Source organism: Lissotriton helveticus, chromosome 6 (assembly GCF_964261635.1).
Source record: "Lissotriton helveticus chromosome 6, aLisHel1.1, whole genome shotgun sequence".
NCBI classification, from domain to species: Eukaryota; Metazoa; Chordata; class Amphibia; order Caudata; family Salamandridae; genus Lissotriton; species Lissotriton helveticus.
Genome location: NC_136067.1, coordinates 1,734,970,187 through 1,734,989,438, shown reverse-complemented (window position 1 = coordinate 1,734,989,438; position 19,252 = coordinate 1,734,970,187).

Below are 19,252 nucleotides of genomic sequence, written 5' to 3'. Positions count from 1 at the left end.
GTCAAAAATAATGAAATGTCAAAAGATTCTCGACACAACGAAAATAGCAGAACCATACTATAAGCTTGAACATTAAGAAGACTGTTCAACATTTATGAAGGTCCACTAATTTGTGTCACACACAATTGGTAACACATTCAGCATTATTTTTAGTGCTCTTTTAGTAACAGATATCTAGGTCAAGTGCATCCTAATGGAATTTGGACTTTTTTCAGAACCAAAATAATGTGTTGCAACTACTGGCAATACAATAATTTTGAAAGTTCTATTTGAAAGACCGGTAACAACTGTACAGTGCAGGAGGATGACAACGAGGACATTCCTGTCACTCTATATTATGCCCCCCTCTCCCTCTTTAAGTATTTCTTACATCTACCTCATCTGCATGAGGTGATTAAGAAGTTTAGGAGGTGTAAGTGTTTTTTTAAAGTCCTTGCTCCATTCATGGAGACCACGACAGGTCCTGAGTGCTCTTATGAGTTAATATTTCTATATTTGCTGTCTACGCAGGGCAGCTGGAATTATGTGTAAGGGGAGGACCAAATTATGCACAAGCATTCACCAAATTATGCAGCAAGAAAATAACGAATTATGCAGAATAATGTGGCATATGTTGTGATAGTATTACTTAATTATTTTTCAATTTGTGCATGTGTTCACACTGCCAGGCAAAAGTATCACGTCGTTAGTACCAGCCAGGGCCGGACTGGCTACCAGGCAGTTTGGAATGCTGCTGAGCTGGGGGCTCATTTCGTTCATGGAGACCTGCGTGTGCTAAACAAAATTCGTTTTGCTTTAATTATTTCGAAGCACACACAGGTCTCCATGAACGAAATCAGCCCCCACAACAGTGAAATCAGCCCCCAGCTCGGCAGCATTCCAAACTGTCCGGTAGTCAGTCCGGCCCTGGTACCAGCTATAGATCCAAATCTAAATATAAGCAACTGAAGGGTGACCAGTCAACTTTGCAAATCGTCTTCCATTATGCAGCAACACGTTACAACATTGTTATTAACTTTTGTTCTGTTTGAGCTAGAACGAGTTGTTTTTATTAAAATCTGCAGATTATGCAGTAGATGAAGGATTATGTGGCTAATGCAATACATCCACAATTATGCGGAAAATGCAGCAGTCACAGTATCACATAATTCCAGTGCTCCAGTGAATATGTCTGTGAGAAAGTTACTTCTATGTAACAAAAGGTATTGGCACTTAAAAAATGTCACTTGCAGTTTAGTATACATTTCAAACTTGCAGCTCTATGAATGTTTAAGAATTGTTGGTGATGTGAGGCTTATACTGAGTAAGAGATTTTGTTTGTATACTTGTGTGGATATATGTGCGCTCCAAGTACTCTTGTTTATTGTTTGCTAGTTTTCACATCTTCTGAAGATGGTTGATCTGATTAAAGCTCAAATCATTTCATGAATGTTTCAGTTCCCATCAGCATGTGTGGGATTGGTTTATAGTTTGGCTGTAATGAAACGTTCTCTGATATCTGGAGGAAATACCAAATTCCAAGAGGAATCCACATGTAAAATGTCATCGAACACAAGGATTTTGAGGTGGAATAAAGTATCATCACCACCCAACTCTAAATGAGGCTCATCATATCAATTCTAACAAAAGAACAAATGTAAGCAGTTACCATAAGGTATTGCACCACTCTGCATCGTTAAGATTTCTCTTTACAAATTAAGGGGCATATTATCAAGGACAGTGGTAAAATTATCGCCGGTTTAGCGGCAGAAAACTGCCACTAAAGCGGCAATAATAGGCTTGATAATATGCCCTAGAGAATTCCAATAGAATCCCATGTCCACACCAGAACATGGACTTCTATTGGAATTCTCAAGAGCATATTATCAAGCTCATTATCACCGCTTTAGTTTTCTGCCGCTAAACCCGCAATCATTTTTAACGCCATTCTTGATAATATGCCCCTAATTTTGTATTTTTCTGTTTTTTTCCAATAAACTCTCAAATTGAAATGTACGTTGGAATGTGAAGTCTGTGAACTCCTTAGGAAGGTGGACAGTGCTCTCTCACTCCAAAAATGATACACTCTATAATCGCTGAGATTCACCTTTCCCATTCTGATTAAATAAAAATAAAAATGGACTAACTAGAGTATTTCCTGGTTTAATACAGACAGAACAAGATATAACTAGTTTCTGGGCAAATCTGAATAGAATAGAAGATTGGACACATACATATATAAGGCCCTTCACAACACCAGACTAACATACCTGAACAACAGCCTCTCCTTCCACTCACCCAAAAGGCACCAAAGTTCAGCTGACCCCCTCTGGCCACCATCCCACGCATCTACAAGGCGAGTGCGGGAGGAAAATCCTCACTCTGCACCAGTTTAGGAGGACCTCAAGACCTGGCTTTTCGGATGACCCCAGCACTCAACAGAGCTGCCCCCCAGCCACTTGTGCCCCTCACAGGTGAGTAGCTGCGCTTTAGCAACCCCAATTGATTGATTGAACTGTTTTTGAAAAATATGTGCTCTGACAGGAGATGGTGCAATAATTTGAGGAGACAGAGCTCACAATTGTTTTGAGAGGAATTGTAATATTCCCATAGAATAAGCCTTCAATGTAGATTACATCGCCACATAAATACAGAATGCGATTTGGGAACTAAGTGAGAAGCAGAATTCCTCACCTATTGCATGCATATCATCTCTTGGTAAACTATGTGCTGTGTCAGTCTCAGATTCCATGTTCAAGATTGCTGTTGCAGTGAAAGTCTGGTGGCCAGCTTGTATGCAGGAATAGGATGGATGATATGTATTGCCCTGATTTTGGTGCCCCTTGATTGAGATTTAGAGAAATCCCTGAATATAGGTTGAGGTGGAACACTGAAAAAATTTATTTATCATATTTGTTCTACAAAACATATTGTTACAGGGATTCTGCTACTACACAGAACTGTGCACAGAGACCCAGGACCTCAGTGAATTGTGTTGTACCAGAAAACTCACCTCAGTGGCTAGAAACCCTAACCAGCTAGCATCAGTGTTACATTAGCTCTTCGTCTTATAGCAAAGGAACCAATGATTAGACAACCCAGAACCTGCGACTTTGGTGATAGTCAAGAATGGTGGGAAGCAAGAACACTCTTTCATTATACTCTCATACCAGTCCACAACAGGAGGAAAAAAGAGACACGGAAAGGTTAAAATATTTATTTTAACGACGTGCTCTAAGATGCAGTATCTTTGCTAACATAAGCAGGCATATGATTAGAAATATTATGATCAGCATTGTTACAATTCCATAAAACACAAAGGGAGAAATCATATTACAATGATGGTGAAAATAGGTCCTATAGCGCCTAGTGAATCACCCTCCCTAGCTAGGAACTATGTTTTCTAAAATATAGAAGGTCTCCTCTGCTTGTTTAGGGGACCCGATACCTCCAAGATCAGCAGGTGTGAATCACATCAGGATCTGCAAAAACTCTCTGTCTGTCTGGAATGACGGGCTTCTTCCAAGTGTCTGAAATCATGCTTACAGTGTGATATTAAAGGCGCCAGACTCACGTTGGCTTGCAGCTGCATATATGTTATGGCTAGAACGTGAGCCGATCAGCTCGAACAACAGCTACTTTGTTATGATGACCTTGTAGGCTTTAGAACTCACTGTGCAGACTAGAGTTACAATGTAAGTCTAGGGATGCTGAAGACAAGCCCTTCTCATGTGAAGCATTTCACGCAGCCTAACTTACAACAACAACAATGTGCAGTGTTGTGTGCAAAAGCACCAAAAATGTAAAAGGCATTTAAACTTCTAATAAGCCTATGCTAACTTAACAATGTGCGCAACAGGGCCCAGGCCACACTACAATATGGGACTATGGGCAGTATTACAGAAAGTTATGTGGCAGTGCAATAGGCTTGTGTGCCCATTGTCTGCACCCTCTAGGGCACTTTCATATTACAGAAGGCACCACAGATGCTTGTGCAGCCCCTTCCATAATACTGATGGCACTGGTGTACATGTTGCACCAGTGCTATCTTGAGAGGGTATTCCCTCATTTGCATGTGGGTATGATCCCTTGCAAATGAGGGACTCACTTAAACTTTGTGCCCGGTCCGTATTACTTACGTGGGTGCCAAGGCAAATATGCCCTTACGTGGCACACTGAGTGTGAGCCACAAAAATATGGTGCACTAATAGTGCGCCCCCTGAGGGAAGCCCTCTTGAGCACTAAAAATGTGGTCCATTGACCCCCAGACTGCGCCTGCCTGCAAGGGGTTATCTGATCACTCTTTAGTGTGCAGGCGTGTTGCTGACTGCACTGTGAAACACGGAGTGACGTTTAAAAAAAAGTCCATATCTCACTTGAATTCGCTGCCCAGAGGGCAGTGAAAGTTCGTGGCTGCCTTGAGGGCAGCGCATTCATCACATTCCCTGTTTGCAGCAGGCACACCTGAGTGAAAAATGACTGTGGAACTCAATTGCAACTCTGCAGTTTGCAAGCTACGGATTTGACAAATGCATACCCTCTTCCTTGTATCTCGCATAAAACTGTATTATTGATTTGCATATGCACCTCTGGATACCAAATCCCATGTCACATTCACTTTGCCATTAAATCTGGGAAGTTTAAGTAAAGCCATATGAATATCAAAAAACTCAGCTGAAATCTATTATAATCTAAAGCCTATTTCTACTTGTATACAAGAGCTGTCCGTCATTGTGATTGCCCTCTCGAGTGCACATCAAGATAATTGAAGAACCACATACTGCTCTTTCCATAAATGATGGACATCAGAATTTTGTTACACTTTAATTTTGCTATGAAAATATGAATATTATAGTTTTCAGGAATGGAAAGATTACGTGAAGGTAATCTGTCTTATATGTGTTCCTCACTGAACTAAACAACAGCATTTTTAGCTAATAAATGCATCTATGTCCTCTGGATCCTTCCAAGCTATACAGAGAATGAAAATTAAATGTACATACCTGGGCCCTATTGAAAGCTGCTGCGGTGGAAAAGTCCCTCACATGGTGATGGACATGTACCCCTGCCCTTAATGTCCCAGCTGCAACGATGTCTGGATCACATGTGCTGATTTTTTTGTCATTGGTGAACACAGATCATGTGCCTGTGTGTCATGACATTGGCTCATTGATTGTGGTCTTGTTGGACAGGAAGAGGAGCACAACGTGCTACATTCATAGCTGTGGATGTCTACTGCCTTTGCCAGTAGTTAAGTAGCATGAGCGCCATGGTGGCAGCATCCCAGTGCAAGGATTAGTAGAAGTGAACAGGCCTTTTTACCGGTGTCAACTGAGTGAGGCCTACAGGCTCACTCATGTAAAGTCCTGCTGCTGGGTGCTTAATTCACTCTTGGCCTACATCATGTTAGTGTATTGTGCTGTGCAGCACATGTGTTTTATTTGCAAGTGCTGGGTGTATGTGTGCCTGGAATGATCCAAAGCATGAACGATTCTGGCTTCCATTTTGGAGACAGAGGCCTGACTGGAGGAGCATGAGAAGGTAGAGGAATCCCCCCAGGTAGATTTGTGGATTGCTGTTTTCTTGTGAGCTGGATGGGATACACACTGGAGGAAGGAGAGTCAAGCTCTTCATTACACTTCAAAGAATGTTCTTTGACTCAAGGAGATGTCACTGAAAAGGAGGTGGGGCTGATTAGAGAATCCACAGAAGTAGGGCTGGGGCTCTGGAGTAACCATATCACAGTGGCTGACATTCATGTGTGAACATCTAGACACTCTCATGGTCTGGATTGTGGCACTACCAGATTTGGAGTCACTCCTGCCATAAAAAAACTGATTTCTGAAGGAAGAGAAAGTCAGAAGACAGGGCAATGCAAAAGGAAACAGATGCGGCTGGGTACAGGAGACCTCCCAACAATCAGTTGGCGGCTGGAAAAGGGCTGCAGCACAAGCCACAGTACTAAAAGGCAGTTTTTACACATCCATGCACCATTTGCCAGGCACCATGTGGTACCTGGCACATGATACATGGATGTGTGAGGGGGCGCTACCTGTGCCTTTCAGGCCACTTAGCAGTAGGCCACAGGGAATTGGGACCTGCTTGGGGCCCACAAAGTCCCTTTCTGGCTGCCTTTCCAAGGCAGTGGGACCTCCATGAAAAGGCAGTCAAAAAGAGACATCCTAATCCCAATGGTGGTGCCTGCACAGGCCCCTCTCTCATGATAGGGATAGGAGTCCAACCGCCACCCTAACGAGATCCTTGATCTTGTTGAAGGTGGCCGTCTGGCTCCTAAGCCATCGGTCCAACTGCCACATTATGATTTAGACGGTTGGACCGATGACCTGTATGTCGGTGGGATCACCCCTGATGGCCTATCGGTGGCTGTCCCACCAACATCCAAATGAGGACCAAAGACCTTAAATCACATTGGAAATGGACTATAAGAAGAGGAGCTCACAGGCCCTAAACTGTCAACTTTCAAGCAGCCAGTTGTGCTGTGCAAGTAGAAGAATATCTGCAAGATATCTGCCTCTGATCAGGGCCAGAGATTACTGTCTGTTAGTTTTCCATCTGGGTGAGGGGACATCACCCAGGGATATCCAAGTACATCTTCCTCTTGAGCTTGGAGCACCAATGCCTGATTGCCAAAATCAGTGTGCCCTGTGGGGAAGAGGAGGGTCCGGGAGGGACTGAGGTCCAGTAGGGGATCCTGACGAGTGGATCCCTGTAGCAAACTATGAGGAGATGGCTAATGCAATGATCAGGTTGTCGTCCAACTGCAGATTCAAGTCTGTGCCCCTGTATGCCAGAGGAGGTATCTGTGCTGTTAGCCGTGGTCAGCATCACTCCCATGCCGGTACGGCCAAAGGCTGTCTGTGGTGAAGTTGGAGACCCAGTATACCAGGTTGAGCCATCGTGGAAATTACTGCATTTTAAGAAGAGTCCAGTCAGAATAATCTTCAAAAGGTTTATTTAGCCAGTACACTAAAAGACCCCTGCTCCGTCTAGCTCCTCTGCAACTCTGCTCTCTCACTATTCCAAGTTCCACTCTGGAAGCTCAAAGGTTGCTAAGAAGTGGCTGGACATCACAGCATTTATATAAGAACAAGTATCTTGTACACAACTGATATACTTAAATAAACAAAATCCAACATGGGAACAAGATGTAACATATCCGGTTCCCTTATAATGGGAACACAGAATTGATTGTGCTACATAAATTTACATCTGAGTATAATACATTTTAAATTTATAACTAATCACATGCATAATCTTTCTGCCACACAGCTTTATATTTCATCTTTACATCCAACCCTTCATTACTTTTTTTTCTCCAAAATTTTATCTCATGTACAGAGCTTTTGCGTAACCACACTTTCTCTTCTGTGTTGCTGCAAATAGTCACCCTCTTGGTATTCCACCATCTGCCGTCTGAGAGTAACAGAGAGTAACAGAGCATTTACCAACAACACCCTCTTGGGACTCAAATGTTTGGAGCTCCCTTTCTTGACCAGAGTTCCTGAACATACTCTCACCAACATACCTTTCGCAAATTTCTCACCTCGCCTGCTTATATGCCTGTTGTGTCTTAGTTTGTACCGTTTTTGATAATCTCCTACTTTTTCCTTGCACTTTTTCTGACTACCCCTACCAATCCATGTCAGGGCAGCTACAGTACATGGCACTCTGACTCTTAACAATTTGAAAGGAGTTACTCCTGTGACCAAATGCGGAGTCATGCGATAACTCCATAACATGCATTTTACCTGGTCTTTGAGAAAGCCAATTGAATTCATTCACCTAACACTCAGTTAAAGCGTTCTATGAGAATGTTGCCCCTGGGAGGAGAAACAGGCATTCCTTGGTGTTCAATGCCCCATTTCTTTAAGAATTCAATACATTCTTTGGATATAAATTGAGGACCATTATTTTTGAGAATTTCTTTTGGACAGCCTTCTTTTCGAAAAATGTATTCACAAAAATGTATGACATTTTTGGCTTTGACTTCACTCACAAATGCAACCTTGGGCAATTTATAATGATAATTCATCAGCACTATGGCATACCTATTATTTATTCCTTAACAATCAAAGGGACCGCATATGTCCATGGCCACCTTTTCCCATGCATACTTTGGGAATTCCACAGGATTTATGGTGCTGTCTTAGGTAAAATGTGACTTGTCACTACACATCCACGGAATGCAGTCTCCAACAAACCTTTCAATGTACTTGTCCATTCCTGGCCACCACAAATCCATTCTTACTTTCCTTTTCATTGCTGAAATGCCACCGTGACCCTCATGTATTATGTTCATTAATCTCTCACTTAAACTGACTGGTACCACCAATTTATCACATCTTCTTACAACCCCTTCACATACAGATAATTCTTCCCATGCATTATTGTAGTCCAACAATACATCTTCTCCTTTCCAACCCATTGGTTCCTGCAATCTCTCTTTTAACTTCACTAATACAGTATCTGATTCTGTGGCTTTTATTCACTTCATCTTCTCTATAGCACGGTACACCCCTGATACTTCACCAACAGCCCACTCTTCATTCTCTTCATATGTATCACCAGCTTCTAATGGCAGTCTAGACATGCAATCTGCATTTATGTTTCTTACCCCTGGCCCCTTTTTCACAGTAAAAATGCACTGTTGCATGTGACACAACCATTTCCCTATTCTGAGAGTTGCTTTGTCAGCACATGTCATGGAAAATAGATCTACTAATGACTTGTGACCCATGCCTAGTTCAAAATGAGCACCCCACACATACATACAGAAGTACTTCCACCAACTTGCCAGGACTTCTTTCTCAATCATAACATATGTACATTCTGCACCCTTAAGAATGTGATGCAAAGGGCAATACCCTTTCTTTCCCTTCATGCTCTTGAATCAATACAGTACCTAAACCAGAGCTGCTGGTGTCTGTGACAACCCTTGTTTTATCATTTGGATCAAAAGGTTTGAGTCTAATTGCTTTGGCAATGGCTGACTTAATGGTATCGAAAGCAGACTGACATTCTTTAGACCATACAAATTTAACGTTCTTTTTCATGATGTTACGCAGAACATACACTCTCTCAGCAAAATGATGCACAAACTTGGCATAATATTCTGCAAGACCTAAAAAAGATCTCAGCTGGTCTTTGTCTTGTGGAGCTGGTGCTTTCTCAATTGCCTCTAATAAGTTAATTTTGGGTTTGATGCTGTCACGGTTAATGTGTCTCCTAAGGATTCTACTTCAGTTTTACTAAACTTGCATTTGGGTAGACTAATGGCGAGTCCTGCCTTCTCCATTCTATTTAGGACTACATTCAAGTGCTCATCATGCTGTTTCTTGTTGTTTCCCCACACTAATACGTCATCCTGGAATACCAACACATTAGACGTATTCTTTACCACCTGTTGCATGACCCTATGGAAAACAGCAGAGGCTGATGGTAGGCTAAAGGGCATGTGAATAAATTGGTAAACTCCCTTTCGTGTTATACATGCTGTCAAATGTTTGGATTCTTCATGTAATTTTACCTGGTGGTATGCACTTGACAGATCTAATGTGGTGAAAAATTTACCCCCCAGATATACTTGCTAGCATTTCATTTATACGGGGTAATGGGTGCCTATCAATCCAAAGGTATTCATTGATATCCCTCAGGTCCACACATATGCAAATCTTTCTGTTGGGTTTGGCTTGTGCTTACAATGGGACTGAGCCATTCTTAAGCTTCTATGGGCTCTATCACACCTTCATCACACAGCCTACATAACTCTGCTTTCAATAGACCCCTTAAGGTTAATGGAACATTCCGTACTTAATGCACTTTGGGCACAACACCTTCAGAATTATGCAGTGTTTAAATATTTTTAAACATCCCAATCGTCTCTGGGTTGTGGTTCAGTTACCAGAGCCTGCAATGGTTGGTTGGGATCCAATGCCATTCCTAAACTCCATTGTTCTTTTCATCCCAGAAGAGATTTCCCTTTCTCTACCACATATACGTTTACCTTCTGCTGTTCTTTCTTGAAAATTAAGATCGGCATAAAAAAAAAACAATACAGGTAATTTGCTCCCACAATATCCCTCTGAGCTACATTTTTGGTGGGCAATCCAACCATGCTTGCACTTCTTTCCCAGTAACAACTATAATACATTTTAGCGAATGATATTCATCGCACTTTACACGGTACTATTATCACAATTGTTAATTTACCCCATAATCATCATCAAGACCTCTGTCACTTGAATTAGAGATCTGTTGTCATGCCTCATCTACTTCCTTTATCAAACTTACTGTTTTCTTCTTCTGTGAAAATTCTCCCATTTTACATTACCTTACATTTTACATTACCTTGAAAAATGGCCTACATTTTGTATCTGAAACATCCACTTTTTACTGCTGGACAATTTAATGCATCCTCATTATGTCTGGCGCTGCCACACCTATAGCATGCCCTCCTTTTCATATTCTCAGAACTCTGTGTCAATCTCTTTTTTTCATCTGTATAGCTCTTTTGGTTGCTTGAAATTTCACATACGTTTTCAGATTGTTCAGATTTTTTAAATATTCCTAATTCTTTAATGTATCCCGCTCTGCTTTCTATGCGATTAGCTATCTCAATGGTTTTGTCTACAGAAGGGTCCTTGAGATCTAACACTTTTTCCTGTATTCTCAAATTTGAAATTCTATTTATGAGTTGGTCTCTTATGATTTTATCTGGTAGATCTTTAAATTTAGAAGAAGCTGCTAAACCTTCTCAAAGTTGCCACATATTGACTGATAGATCTTGTGGGTGTGAAAAAAATCTGTGCACGTGAAAAAATGCTGGTTTTTCTACCAAAGTTCTCTTCAAGAGCTTTTAGAGAGACTTCAAATACATCTACAGCATCATCATTATCTGAACCATCTGCATTGAGGCTTGTTGCTTCTGAACACTGCAAGGTTTTCAATACTCCTCTACCTTCTACTCCAAGACAATGTTTCAATGGTGCTAACTTCCTTTTTGGTATGTAACCATCAGCTCCAATGGCTTCTAAATAGGTTTGAGACAACTCTTTCTAGTCCTCCTGAGGCATGCATGAGGTACCTAGATTTTGTAAGAAAATAGGGTGATCAGGTCTAGTTTGAGCTGTCATAGTTTGACCCTTTATTTCTAGTTAATAGTAATTACAATACAAAGTACGATCCTTTATAGCTTGCCTATCGCTGTTGACAGGCAAATTGTATCTGGTTGATTGTTTTTTTTTCACTGAATTGCCTAAAAATGTATATGATACTGTACACATTTTTTTTGTATAGCGTGCCTATCACTGTTGAAAGGCCAGAATAAAGGTGTGCCTATCACCGTTTTTTAACGTATTTGTTACGCAATGTTCCAATCGATTTCTTGGTGCAGTCCCACTGTATGATAACTTCACTAGGTGTGCAGATGCCACTTTGTTGTTAACTGCAGCTCGCTGTGTTTTTCTTTTTCCAAGATGGTGGCACATATCACGGCGTCAACATACCCAGAATGCAGTGCGGTTTCCAAAATGCTGTGCGGTACGCAAAGCATCATGCATTATCACCACAATTCGGAAGATGTTGAGTACTCACATGTCCAGTGTTCGCAAGTCGCACCTGGCAACCAAGTGGAACTGCAAACCGCCAGGGTAAAGCTGACAGGTGAGTAAATCTCTGCTTACGTCACCTCAAGCTGATAACCGCTCTCCTCTTTCAAGTTTAAACTGGAGCTGGTTTCCCTGAATTTTGTGTCAAGCTTCAGCACACTTACTTGTATTTTCAGATTTTATGTGCACATGCGAAATCTTGAGTCAACATGTCAGGGGTCTCATTTTCTTTCCGTGAAAAAAAAAGCTTCCTCCATTTTTTTCAGCTGAATGTCCGTAGTGATCTTTGTCAGAAACTCGTTACTAACACAAATATCCTAGGCTTGTTGCCAATTTTAATAAGAGCCCAGTCAGGATAATCGTCAAAAGGTTTATTCAGCCAGTACACTAAAAGACTGCTGCGCCGCCCAGCTCCTCTGCAGCTCTGCTCGCCTCAACATTCCAAGTTCCACTCTGGAAGCTCAGCTTTTGATAAGGAGTGGTTGGAGATCACACGGTTTATATAACAAGTAACTTGTACACAACTGCCATGCTTAAATAAACAAGATCCAACATGGGAACAAGATGTAACACTGCTGGGTTGAACAGGCCATAGCCAGTCTGCGGAATGAAGTCAGAATCACCGTATGCCAGGTGGGGCTGCCATGAAGATTTCTGCCATGAGGATCGGGCCATAGCACATGTGCAGAGTGAAGTCAGCAACCCTCTATGCCAGGTCAAGCTGCAGTGAAGATTACTGCCATGCTGATCAGGCCGCATCCAGTGTATGGAGTAAGGTCAGTGATCCCGCATGCTAGGTGGGGCCAAAGCTCAGGACAAGGATCATTGCCAAATTCAAGCTGTTATCATGAGAAGAGTCCACTGTGGTTAACCATGCAGGCCAGAGCCCTGACTGAGGGTCAGAACCGGAGCAACCTACTACCCATCTAGACAAGAATCAGGGGAACTGACCTTGTAATAGAAAAATATCATGTCAAGAATATTGGGACATCAAAAATATCTTGGACAGGAATATCGAAGGTAAAAAGAAATTGGTTTTAGTCTTGTTTTTACTGTTGTTGTAACAAATATTGATGTAAAAAATATCATTGTATAATATCATTTTAAAGTTTTTTTAATGTGTGTATTAGTAAGACAGTATTCTACTTATATGTTAGTTGTATATATGTATACAATTAAGTATTGATTTTTGTTTTGTTGCACAATATTGTGTTTTTAGAGGATGGGGTGGGGAGATTTCAATAAAAATTATGTTTTACATTTAAATTGTAAGGTAATAATTTTAAAGATATGCAAATTAATAATTTAGAGTTTTCAAACTTGTTTTGTTATATTAATATGTTTTATCTTTTTTAATTTGATGGTAATTACGATATATATTACATTTATCTTTTTTTAAATAGCAAACAATTAAATATCATAACATATTTAACACATATATATATAAATGTTTTAGTAGAATACTTCAAAATATTTGTTAAGTTAAAATTAATAATGTCATATTATTTAAATATTTACAATTGTATAAACTTTTTTTAATGAAAAATTGAATTATAATTTTAGGCAAATTTCTTTCGGATATATTTGTATTTTATTGCTTAAACTTTATGAATGGTGGTAAATATTTTTAACAATATACATTTTTAAATTGTAATTAAAATAGTAATTTGATATAAAAATATATGTGAATAGATGGAGAATTGATTGTGTATGTAATATTTATATTTTTTAATATGTTAAGTAACATTTTTAATTTTTAAGTGGATATTGTAAGTTTCAACTTTTTAGTATCTAACACCTACCTCCAATAGGAAGTGAGATTAGTAATTGCCACCCCTTTATTATCCAACACATTGCCCAAATTAGTTAAGACTGGAGTGGGAATAGTAATTGTCATCCATCAAGGGGCTTATTTACAAGCCCATTGCACCGCCGGTGTGTTACTTTTTTGACGCACCACAGGCGGAGTGTGGCTGCCCATATTTACAAGGCCTTGTAAAGCCACCTTGCATGGCATTTAATGGCCATGTAAATATGAAGCTATTTCATGCATTAATCTGCGAGAAAGGAGCATTTCATGGAACAATTTCTGCTCCTGCCCAGGTTTTAAGGATCGCATTCCCCCAACACAGCATTAAATATTGCCCACAGGTATGGCCCCCATGATTGTTGGTTTTGAGAGGAAAAGATCACCCAAAATGTTGTCTAATCCCAGGGCTTTTTGCGGGGCTATTTTTGTTTATAGCACATGATACCTCAGACTGGGTTATCTCTGGAAACTCCCATGGTACACTTTGTTGTAGGTCACTGATTAGGTTTACTGAATTTCCCTCTTCCTCAGGTGTAGCATACAGGGCCTGATAATGATTTTTCCAGGTTTCTGCTGTAATTTTAGGCTCAAAAGCCCCTTATTCTTCTCTTCAACCTGAGTTTATTAGGTTCCAAAAGGCCTTCAGATCGTTGCCTATTAAAGCCCTTCGCAAGGAATCCCATTTTTCCTGCTCCAAAATTGTTTTTGCAAAAGCAATAGCTTCTCTATATAAAGCCTGCTTAGATTTTATTACTGGCCTATCATTAGATTTGAGGGTTTCCAGCAATGCCAATTTTGCCTCCAGATACCGTCAAATAAACCAGGAGTGCGGAGGCTTCATATGGCTTCTGGCATGCCCCTCTGGGTAGAATATACCTGCTGATTTGGTCGTCAGTCCTTTATGGATCTCTGCAACCCCTGCTAGTGAGGTAGGTGTGCCTTTTTCTGTTATAACCATACTTACTTCTAATAGAGAAGAGCTTACATCCTCACATAGGGCAGCCATCATAGCAGGGATTGTTGCAAATCCGGCCAGAGTATTCTTTCCTGTTAGTGGTGAGTGTTAATCTATCATCTGGTAGTGTAATTGCTGGAGATCCAGCTTGCGTAACCAGTATCTCCATCTCCAGAGTCAATGCGTTGTGATCACTGTCATGCCTTGGCAGGAGAGCAATCAACAACCCTGGGCCACATCCTGCTTTCTACCAGTATGTAGTCTATCAAGGAAGAATGTCCCACCCTATTAAAAGCCCAATTTAGTACACCTATTATAGGCCCTAACTGAGTAGTTCAAAGTAAGGGGTTTGATCTGAAGGGCCAGCGAGGTACAGACCCTAATGGGATGAATATTCTGCTCTGGAATGTCCCATATTTTTTATAGACAGTTCCGCCATTAGGATAATCCACAGGCTTGAATTGGCAATTAAAATATCCCCCATGACCATACCTATGACCGTATAGGCGCCGTTTGTGACAGTGGACATGAGAGAGGCCAGTTGGTACACTGTCAAGAATTATTTTACTGTCCTTGCAGGTCTAGAGTAGACATTGACCAATGCTACTTTGACCTAAGGGCAAAAATGAGTAGAACACACTGGATATCATTGAAGGGAAATTCCATCCTCTTGGCTGTACATCCAAAGTGTGTACCTACCCATATACAGAGTCCACCGGACTGTCTACCCTTCCCCCTAGTAATGGCAGCCTTGAAGATGTTCGCACATCCCATCCACAGCACAGGACCATGTTTCCTGCAAAAGACATAAGACATACTAGTCCACAAAAGACCCCCAGTCAGTGGAATCAAGTTTACTCTTTAGACCAACAACATTCAAGGAAAATGCCCTCAGGGATGTTGCTGCTTGCCTGCCCAGGTTTTCTAAATTGGGGGCAGTGTGGGAGGACAGTATCTCCCTCTAAGTCTCTAGAAATCCTATCTCCCTTGGCCCTGACTGCACACTTATATTACCTGGGGCATTACTTCCAGTGCTTAAGCCTACTGTCATTACTGGGCTTTTGCCAGAACAGTCATTTGTTTGTTAGTTCATTCTGGGTTTCCCTCTGACTTGTTTTAATCTCGGGGACCCCTTATTGTACAATAACGTATGGGGATGAAGCTGGGGTAGGTTAACAGTGGGGAGACATGCCTTATCAGCTTTTCCATGCTCATTCCCTTGCCCTCCAACCTGCTCGTAGCCTCGCTCAATGATGTGTAATTTCTCAATAGAACTTTGTTTGAGTAGTCCTGGCCACCTGGCGTGCCCCCACAACTTTTGCTATTAGTGCTACCATCTTGGAAACACCACATAGCATTACTCTGTACTATACTTGATCTAGGGTTAACTGCCTGGCAGATTTCGTCAATGCCCTTAGTTACGACCCGAGAATTCTCTCGCTGGACTCTTCAGCCAGTTTTTCACCAAGTTATGATTTCTTGTCTAGGAGTTCTACCAAAGGGTAAGTTCTTCTCTCACGATGATTTTGATCTGCTCCCGTAGATCCCTTAGTAGATTGGCCACCCTTGTGGGGTATTCATTGTCCACTCATTCTAGGGCTAGGGTCTAGGTCATGTGGGCAGGGAGAGTTGTCAAGTATTCCATCATTCTGCTAAATTCGTTTAGCCGCCCCTCGAGTCACTTTTTTGGTCCTGTCGGTCTTAGAGAGGCCATTGGCACCACCCCACTTCTGTGGATGTTCTTTGCGGACGACTTTGATTTTAATATGGTCCGCTTGTAGAGTTAGAGAAGAATTGGGCTGGTTACAGGGGTAGATAGAGGGGGGAGCAGGCCTGTCGAAGAGCATCGAAGGTCAGGGGTTAGGGGCAGCTGTCCTCTGCAGCATTCTATCAATTGACGTTGGTGGCAGGTGTAGAAAAAGGGTCAGGCAGATCAGGTCGATTACCCCTTTTCAAGGTTTGCCCGACGTTAGCCGCCTCTCATACCATTCGAGATTTACCAAACAAAGAGGCAGGCGCTGGAGACAGAAGGGAGGAAACAGGAGTTTATTCCGACGGAGCAGAACACGTCAAATCAGACAACAGGGTATCTTCTCGAGGTGCTCTGAACGCATCCTTGAGGCCTGGTCTCTTATACACAGGTTTATTGCTTTATTGCATGAAACACATTCTTGTCAATACTCTGATGTACGGAAAGACATCCTCGGAATCCCCGGTCCAGGCCCGTTCCCACACATATCTACAGTAGAGTTCCCACCTCAACCTCAGTATGTGGTGGTTGTCGCGCAGCTGGACATTCCGCTGGGAACGGGAAAGCGAGCGATCGGTCGGATCTGGAGGTGTGAGGGTATTGATTAACCACCGCTCCTTTGACGTGAGGCGAGGTCCTACTGTAGGGGGCAATAAACTGCATCTGTTGGGCTAGGTGATGGCCTGGGATCAGGCCGGACAATCGGGCAGGGAGGAAGAGGTTATCAAATGGGCCTGTTCTCTGAATGAGATGAAAGAGCGAGGGGGTTCAGCACGGGATGTGGCTCGGAGACAGGGTCGCGTTAGAGGTGCGTTTATGGCCCAAGCAGGAGAAACCGGGGGCTGTCGGGGCGCGGGGGAATGCTTGCAAGGCTGGGGAGTGAGGGGGAGAGACGCGCAGGCTATTGGCAGTGGGCAGAGAGGTCGTGACACACAAAATGGCTGCCACCTACGTTCGCGATGGGGCCTAAAAGGGACAAGATGGCGCGGCTACTGTTTCATGATTGTCGCTCTACTTTGAACAGTGGCTGTGGTGAACATAAATGAACGCCGCTTATGTATACCGATTTTAGTCATTTTCCACAGTCCCCAGTTTTTATCATAAGTTAGTTCATTTCTGTTCATGTCTGAGGTAAGGACGTACAAGCTGACATCTAGTTATACTAATAAGGGAAGCATGTGGCTGGGCTGTCTATTGAGGTCTTTGGTAGCCCATATGCATTACGGGCAGATGGAATTAATCCTGCTATCAATGTTGACAGAATCGTACATAACCACATGTAGTCAATGCGATAGGCGAGGAGGCAGTGCATACAAAAATTACATTAGCTGTGTCATATGTTAGACCTTGGAGACGGGGACATTATTTAGACGATGTAGGAAATTCATTCGAATACAAACATGATGTCATACAAAAATGCTCTGGCAGAATAAGGGCTATTATCACTTGAGGTCTGGACTCCATGGGGATCGAAACTAGACAGTATGCTCATGTGCATAACTGGTGTTCTACAATCATCATGATACAGAGTTAACGCTTTCTTAGTTATCCATGTACAGTGGAAAGTGACCGATGTAAGGTTTCGAAAGCTCAATTGGGTGATAATCAATACAAGTGGTTGGGAGAGGAATTCAACTTAATACAAGGGACAGTCAAGGGGTGGTAATGTTCGAAAAAAGGGTTCGTCTTTCCAGTGTCTTAATTACAGCGAGCCATCACTGGTAGGCTCTTATTGTTTTTCTTCTTTCGTTGGCACTGTTGAGCACCGGCGGTGGAGCTATGCGTCCAGCTTGGATTCAGATTTCGCGTTGCAGGGTGTGGCCACTCTTTGCTCTCGGACCACAGTCCTGTTTGTCCTGTTACCTAACTAATCTACCATAGGTACTTTAGTCGGGGTACCCGTATCCCGTTCTTCTTTCCGGGACAAACCCTATTCTATCTTTTGTGCAGTGTTTCTTCTTTAAATCAAAGTTCAAAGAAAACTCCGTATGGAAAAAAGGGGCGATGGGGGCGTGCTTTGGGAGGCCGGGGGAAGAGAGGGTGGAGTGGGATCAGATCTGAAACGGACCAAGGAGGGCAGAAATGTCAAGCAAGTGGGCCCATCGATCGGGCACAATGGGCTGGGACTTTCGGCACGAGCTCATCAACGATGCAGGGGCTTCCGGACAGCCATTCTTTCCTTCACTTTCCACGTTGAGAATGGTGCCTTGTCCCGCAACTCTTTGCTCTGTGGCTCCACCTTGGTCGAGGTCATGGATATTCCCCGATCTGCAGCCAGGCTGTGCGTCACATCCGGCCCCTCTCCTCCGTGGACCGCACGTTATCTTTAAATGAGTACAAAAAAAACAAGTTTTTAGAGAACTGGCAGGGGAAGATGTTTATACACTTTAATTTCTCTCCCAACCCCAAGTAGTTGGGGAAACGTTTATTGGTCACGATAGAGTGGATGCTTAGTAACCCTTACATCGATGTATGCTGTTAACTCATGCATCATGGCTGTGGTGCAGGTCTGCAAGTATCTTTCTATTTTCAAACATCATGTCTGTCTGGTGTCTATTCCTGTCATATTCGCATCGAATTCAAACCGGCTCCTCCAGTAGAGACTTGTGTTTTTCCAAAACAAATCCTGTTGAGCTATACCTTTCTTCAAGGTCTGCTAGTTCATAAAAAGTGTGAAGTGCTTATTATCATGGGCTTACAGCTACCTTTTCCAGGGAAGGACATACGTTAAGCATTTTTCTTTTCTGACAGCAACGGCTAACTTTTATCAGTTTTTGGACGATTTATCTTTAAAAACAAGGTCATCAGCTACAGTCTTTAAGATTTTCTGGGATGGCTGGTTACAGAACTGGGACCATTCTGAAAAACGGGGACGTTTCGGACATTCTACTTAAGTGCAATGGGCGGTGGTAATCCGAATGAATGAGGGTGGAGTTACTAGAGCACTAAAAACAAAAGCCACTGACATATAGTTCCCTTTTAAGGGTCAGATTAGGGGACATTAGTCGTCTTACCTGTCCTTCCTTTCTCATCCAATTAAGTTCCATCATTTTACAGAAAGGAGAGGTAGTAACATGGCAAAATACGATCGTTTTGTTTCTGTCAATTTGTTCAAACACTGCCGTGTCTAA